At 41.4% G+C, this 7,924-nt stretch overlaps 1 protein-coding gene across 2 annotated transcripts in view; it reads right to left on the bottom strand.

The window, feature by feature from the left end:
* Window positions 1-101: 101 nt before the first annotated feature.
* Window positions 102-7,924, bottom strand: part of LOC139757121 (negative elongation factor D-like) — a 46,893-nt gene continuing 39,070 nt past the window's right edge. The window contains exons 9-10 of one of the 2 annotated variants that reach the window (XR_011714515.1): window positions 4,547-4,657; window positions 102-1,413 (exon numbers count right to left, since the gene is read on the bottom strand). The gene's annotated coding sequence lies outside the window, so the exon portion shown is untranslated. The remainder of the gene's footprint in view (window positions 1,414-4,546; window positions 4,658-7,924) is intronic. The other variant, XR_011714517.1, reaches the window with a different exon arrangement.

Here is a 7,924-nt window from a genome sequence, read left to right as displayed (position 1 = left end):
TTTTTTTTTATACTTTGTCGCTGTCTCCCGCGTTTGCGAGGTAGCGCAAGGAAACAGACGAAAGAAATGGCCCAACCCACCCACACATATATACATATACATACATATATACATATATAATAAATACATATATATTTTCAGAAGTATCTAATCTCATGCCTTGAAAGCCATTTTCTATTGAATGCATTTTGTTCAATAGACACTCAAATCTTGCAATTAATATTTTTTTTTTTTTTTTTTTTTTTATACTTTGTCGCTGTCTCCCGCGTATTGCGAGGTAGCGCAAGGAAACAGACGAAAGAAATGGCCCAACCCCCCCCATACACATGTACATACACACGTCCACACACACAAATATACATACCTACACAGCTTTCCATGGTTTACCCCGGACGCTTCACATGCCTTGATTCAATCCACTGACAGCACGTCAACCCCTGTATACCACATCGCTCCAATTCACTCTATTCCTTGCCCTCCTTTCACCCTCCTGCATGTTCAGGCCCCGATCACACAAAATCTTTTTCACTCCATCTTTCCACCTCCAATTTGGTCTCCCTCTTCTCCTCGTTCCCTCCACCTCCGACACATATATCCTCTTGGTCAATCTTTCCTCACTCATTCTCTCCATGTGCCCAAACCATTTTAAAACACTCTCTTCTGCTCTCTCAACCACGCTCTTTTTATTTCCACACCTCTCTCTTACCCTTACGTTACTTACTCGATCAAACCACCTCACACCACACATTGTCCTCAAACATCTCATTTCCAGCACATCCATCCTCCTGCGCACAACTCTATCCATAGCCCACGCCTCGCAACCATACAACATTGTTGGAACCACTATTCCCTCAAACATACCCATTTTTGCTTTCCGGGATAATGTTCTCGACTTCCACACATTTTTCAAGGCTCCCAAAATTTTCGCCCCCTCCCCCACCCTATGATCCACTTCCGCTTCCATGGTTCCATCCGCTGACAGATCCACTCCCAGATATCTAAAACACTTTACTTCCTCCAGTTTTTCACCATTCAAACTCACCTCCCAATTGACTTGACCCTCAGCCCTACTGTACCTAATAACCTTGCTCTTATTCACATTTACTCTTAACTTTCTTCTTCCACACACTTTACCAAACTCCGTCACCAGCTTCTGCAGTTTCTCACATGAATCCGCCACCAGCGCTGTATCATCAGCGAACAACAACTGACTCACTTCCCAAGCTCTCTCATCCCCAACAGACTTCATACTTGCCCCTCTTTCCAAGACCAATTAATATTGGTCTCCCTTAAAACAACTTTCAATATATATTAACCAATTACCACAAATCATTTGTTATATCCATAGCAGTACCAACAATGCTATTGAAGAAAATTTCTTTTTCCAAATTGCTGGTGTGCTACACAGTGTACCTGAAAGTCAATGCTAAATATTAATTTCTACAATGAGCAACAAAGTTAAATCAACTATTCAACAAAGTTCAAGAATGTTTTCTTCCATAATTTAATTTTCAACTTAAATCTTTAATATATAGACAAGATCATTTTTATGTGCAAGAAAATGCTCTCTAAGCTCTGTTAAGTATGTTTTAACATAAGCCCTGCTGGACCATATCTATGATAGTCTTCATTGCATTTACAACTATTTAAGAATCATCTTTCGATGAACTTCCATGCAAGTAAAAATTTTATTCTTGCTGGATTCATTTTACTGATTTATCACTAAATCCTGAAGTATTTGGAAGACTGGTAAACTAAACTAAACTTACAGTTATACAAAAGCATACTTCTATTATCAACTAAGTTCTCTCGAGTCTATGATGACCATGTAAAGTATCTTCAAACATAAGCAACACTGGACCATATCTATGAAAGTCTCTCGATCGCATTTACAACTATGATTCAAAAATTATCTTTTAATGAACTTTTATGCAAGTAAAAATGTTATTCCTCATTCAAAAATTATCTTTTAATGAACTTATTTTCTATTTTTATATATTTTGCTTTGTCGCTGTCTCCCGCGTTTGCGAGGTAGCGCAAGGAAACAGACGAAAGAAATGGCCCAACCCACCCCCATACACATGTATATACATACACATCCAAACACGCAAATATACATACCTATACATCTCAATGTACACATATATATATACACACACAGACACATACATATATACCCATGCACACAATTCACACTGTCTGCCTTTACTCATTCCCATCGCCACCTCGCCACACATGGAATACCATCCCCCTCCCCCCCTCATGTGTGCGAGGTAGTGCTAGGAAAAGACAACAAAGGCCCCATTCGTTCACACTCATTCTCTAGATGTCATGCAATAATGCCAGAAACCACAGCTCCCTTTCCACATCCAGGCCCCACACAACTTTCCATGGTTTACCCCAGACGCTTCACATGCCCAGATTCAATCCACTGACAGCACGTCAACCCCGGTATACCACATCGATCCAATTCACTCTATTCCTTGCCCGCCTTTCACCCTCCTGCACGTTCAGGCCCCGATCACACAAAATCTTTTTCACTCCATCTTTCCACCTCCAATTTGGTCTCCCACTTCTCCTCGTTCCCTCCACCTCCGACACACATTTCCTCTTGGTCAATCTTTCCTCACTCATTCTCTCCATGTGCCCAAACCACTTCAAAACACCCTCTTCTGCTCTCTCAACCATGCTCTTTTTATTTCCACACATCTCTCTTACCCTTACATTACTTACTCGATCAAACCACCTCACACCACACATTGTCCTCAAACATCTCATTTCCAGCACATCCACCCTCCTGCGCACAACTCTATCCATAGCCCACGCCTTGCAACCATACAACATTGTTGGAACCACTATTCCTTCAAACATACCCATTTTTGCTTTCCAAGATAATGTTCTCGACTTCCACACATTCTTCAAGGCTCCCAGGATTTTCGCCCCCTCCCCCACCCTATGATTCACTTCCACTTCCATGGTTCCATCCGCTGCCAGATCCACTCCCACATATCTAAAACACTTTACTTCCTCCAGTTTTTCTCCACTCAAACTTACCTCCCAATTGATTTGACCCTCAACCCTACTGTACCTAATAACCTTGCTCTTATTCACACTTACTCAACTTTCTTCTTTCACACACTTTACCAAACTCAGTCACCAGCTTTTGCAGTTTTTCACATGAATCAGCCACCAGCACTGTATCATCAGTGAACAACAACTGACTCACTTCCCAAGCTCTCTCATCCACAACAGACTTCATACTTGCCCCTCTTTCCAAAACTCTTGCATTCACCTCCCTAACAACCCCATCCATAAACAAATTAAACAACCATGGAGACATCACACACCCCTGCCACAAACCTACATTCACTGAGAACCAATCACTTTCCTCTCTTCCTACACGTACACATGCCTTACATCCTCGATAAAAACTTTTCGCTGCTTCTAACAACTTGCCTCCCACACCATATATTCTTAATACCTTCCACAGAGTATCTCTATCAACTCTATCATATGCCTTCTCCAGATCCATAAATGCTACATACAAATCCATTTGCTTTTCTAAGTATTTCTCACATACATTCTTCAAAGCAAACACCTGATCCACACATCCTCTACCACTTCTGAAACCACACTGCTCTTCCCCAATCTGATGCTCTGTACATGCCTTCACCCTCTCAATCAATACCCTCCCATGTTATTTACCAGGAATACTCAACAAACTTATACCTCTGTAATTTGAGCACTCACTCTTATCCCCTTTGCCTTTGTACAATGGCACTATGCACGCATTCCGCCAATCCTCAGGCACCTCACCATGGGTCATACATACATTTAATAACCTTACCAACCAGTCAACAATACAGTCACCCCCTTTTTTCATAGATTCCACTGCAATACCATCCAAACCTAATGCCTTGCCGGCTTTCATCTTCCGCAAAGCTTTTACTACCTCTTCTCTGTTTACCAAATCATTTTCCCTAACCCTCTCACTTTGCACACCACCTCGACCAAAACACCCTATATCTGCCACTCTATCATCAAACATTCAACAAACCTTCAAAATACTCACTCCATCTCCTTCTCGCATCACCACTACTTGTTATCACCTCCCCATTAGCGTCCTTCACTGAAGTTCCCATTTGCTCCCTTGTCTTACGCAATTTATTTACCTCCTTCCAGAACATCTTTTTTATTCTCCCTAAAATTCAATGATACTCTCTCACCCTAACTCTCATTTGCCCTCTTTTTCACCTCTTGCACCTTTCTCTTGACCTCCTGTCTCTTTCTTTTATACATCTCCCACTCAATTGCATTTTTTCCCTGCAAAAACCGTCCAAATGCCTCTCTCTTCTCTTTCACTAATAATCTTACTTCTTCATCCCACCACTCTCTACCCTTTCTAATCAACCCACCTCCCATGCTTCTATGCAAGTAAAAACGTTATTCCTCTTAAACTCATTCTGTAAGAATGACTCATCACTAAATCCTAAAGTATTTGGAAGCCTGGTAAATAAACTAAACTGGCACTTATATACAAACATACTTCTATTATCAACTAAGTTCTGTCGAGTCGGCAGTGGTCACGTGTGTTTCTTGCTGCTGCTGCTGCTCCATATCATGCACTAAGGCCATTCCACATTCGTACAGAAGACACCTGGAAAATAAGTCAACAATGAAAAGAGCTTAATAAAACTACGTGCAAGGAGCACTGCTACTGCTATCAAGTTATAACTCATATAATAATGCACCTATCATTTGTTGCCATATATATGTACCCACCCAGTGCTGTAATTCTTACATTAACATGTACACCAACACGAGCTTGCTACATCATCATCTCTTACCTAATCGCCAAATATTTTCATAGTTTCAGATGCTAAAAGCTACCAAAACTAAGTTCTCACAAATATAATCAAAATCAGAAAACACAGCCTCAGCAGTACATACACAAAAACAAAATCAAGAGTTTATACGTATCTAATTGCACAGATTGTGATTTTCCAAATCTTCAAGCCTCACCTACATGTGGACTGCAAGCACTATGTCCATAAACATATAATCTCTCCTTGTCACACACAACACTAAACACTTGGCTCACACATCTCATTCTTTGCAACTCTATTTTCCTGCAGTAAGCACTATGAGTTAGCCCTGCCTTTTAGCACAATGGTAGGATCAATAGATATTAGAAATAGTTATGAACATTATGTAGTAGTAGGAGATACGAGCATTAGCTGGAAGCATTAGACAGAAGCAGTATACCACATCGTTCCAATTCACTCTATTCCTTGCACGCCTTTCACCCTCCTGCATGTTCAGGCCCCAATCACTCAAAATCTTTTTCACTCCATCTTTCCACCTAAAATTTGGTCTCCCACTTCTCCTCGTTCCCTCCACCTCTGACACATATATCCTCTTTGTCAATCTTTCCTCACTCATTCTCTCCATGTGACCAAACCATTTCAAAACACCCTCTTCTGCTCTCTCAACCACGCTCTTTTTATTTCCACACATCTCTCTTACCCTTACATTACTTACTCGATCAAACCACCTCACACCACATATTGTCCTCAAACATCTCATTTCCAGCACATCCACCCTCCTGCACACAACTCTATCCATAGCCCACGCCTCGCAACCATAAAACATTGTTGGAACCATTCCTTCAAACATACCCATTTTTGCTTTCCGAGATAATGTTCTCGACTTCCAAACATTCTTCAAGGCTCCAAGAATTTTCGCCCCCTCCCCCACCCTACGATTCACTTCTGCTTCCATGGTTCCATCCACTGCCAGATCCACTCCCACATATCTAAAACACTTTACTTCCTCCAGTTTTTCTCCATTCAAACTTACCTCCCAATTGACTTGACCCTCAGCCCTACTGTACCTAATAACCTTGCTCTTATTCACATTTACTTTTAACTTTCTTCTTTCACACACTTTACCAAACTCAGTCACCAGCTTCAGCAGTTTCTCACATGAATCAGCCACCAGCGCTGTATCATCAGCGAACAACAATTGACTCACTTCCCAAGCTCTCTCATTCACAACAGACTGCATACTTGCCCCTCTTTCCAAAACTCTTGCATTCACCTCCCTAACAACCCCATCCATAAACAAATTAAACAACCATGGAGACATCACACACCCCTGCTGCATACCTACATTCAATGAGAACCAATCACTTTCCTCTCTTCCTACACGTACACATGCCTTACATCCTCGATAAAAACTTTTCACTGCTTCTAACAACTTGCCTCCCACATCATATATTCTTAAAACCTTCCACAGAGCATCTCTATCAACTCTATCATATGCCTTCTCCAGATCCATAAATACTACATACAAATCCATTTGTTTTTCTAAGTATTTCTCACATACATTCTTCAGAGCAAACACCTGATCCACACATCCTCTACCACTTCTGAAACCACACTGCTCTTCCCCAATCTGATGCTCTGTACATGCCTTCACCCTCTCAATCAATACCCTCCCATACAATTTACCAGGAATACTCAACAAACTTATACCTCTAATTTGAGCACTCACTCTTATCCCCTTTGCCTTTGTACAATGGCACTATGCAAGCATTCCACCAATCCTCAGGCATCTCACCATGAATCATACATACATTAAATAACCTTACCCAGTCAACAATACAGTCACCCCCTTTTTTCATAGATTCCACTGCAATACCATCCAAACCTGCTGCCTTGCCGGCTTTCATCTTCTGCAAAGCTTTTACTACCTCTTCTCTATTTACCAAATCATTTTCCCTAACCCTCTCACTTTGCACACCACCTCAACCAAAACACCCTATATCTGCTACTCTATCATCAAACACATTCAACAAACCTTCAAAATACTCACTTTATCTCCTCACATCACCACTACTTGTTATCACCTCCCCATTAGCCCCCTTCACTGAAGTTCCCATTTGCTCCCTTGTCTTACGCACTTTATTTACCTCCTTCCAAAACATCTTTTTATTCTCCCTGAAATTTAATGATACTCTCTCACCCCAACTCTCATTTGCCCTCTTTTCACCTCTTGCACCTTTCTCTTGACCTCCTGCCTCTCTTTTATACCTCTCCCACTCATTTGCATTTTTTCCCTGCAAAAAAAGAAGCAGTAGGTTGGAAAATTAAGCAGGAATATTAAGTAAACACATTAAGCAATAGTAGTTGGTAGGAACACTAAGCAGGAGCCTCTGAAACACTGAACCAGAGTTCCCTCTGCCAATGGCCTGTTAAGACTGAGGCAGCAAATGGTAAGAAGTAGCACTGGATTCACTGGTTATGAAAAGAACTATGGATGATGGTACCTAGCACTGTTTATACTGTAGAGTAAATGGTCCAACAATGTTAAGTTCTTTTAAGTATATATTTTCATTAAGTTCCTTTATATATATTATTTTTTTTTATTTTTTTATTATACTTTGTCGCTGTCTCCCGCGTTTGCGAGGTAGCGCAAGGAAACAGACGAAAGAAATGGCCCAACCCCCCCCCCCCATACACATGTATATACATACGTCCACACACGCAAATATACATACCTACACAGCTTTCCATGGTTTACCCCAGACGCTTCACATGCCTTGATTCAATCCACCGACAGCACGTCAACCCCGGTATACCACATCGCTCCAATTCACTCTATTCCTTGCCCTCCTTTCACCCTCCTGCATGTTCAGGCCCCGATCACACAAAATCTTTTTCACTCCATCTTTCCACCTCCAATTTGGTCTCCGTCTTCTCCTCGTTCCCTCCACCTCCGACACATATATCCTCTTGGTCAATCTTTCCTCACTCATTCTCTCCATGTGCCCAAACCACTTCAAAACACCCTCTTCTGCTCTCTCAACCACGCTCTTTTTATTTCCACACATCTCTCTTACCCTTACGTTACTCACTCGATC

This window comes from Panulirus ornatus, chromosome 24, assembly GCF_036320965.1.
Source record: "Panulirus ornatus isolate Po-2019 chromosome 24, ASM3632096v1, whole genome shotgun sequence".
NCBI classification, from domain to species: Eukaryota; Metazoa; Arthropoda; class Malacostraca; order Decapoda; family Palinuridae; genus Panulirus; species Panulirus ornatus.
The sequence above is the reverse complement of the archived record's forward strand: the minus strand, read 5'-3'. Positions and strand labels throughout refer to the sequence as shown.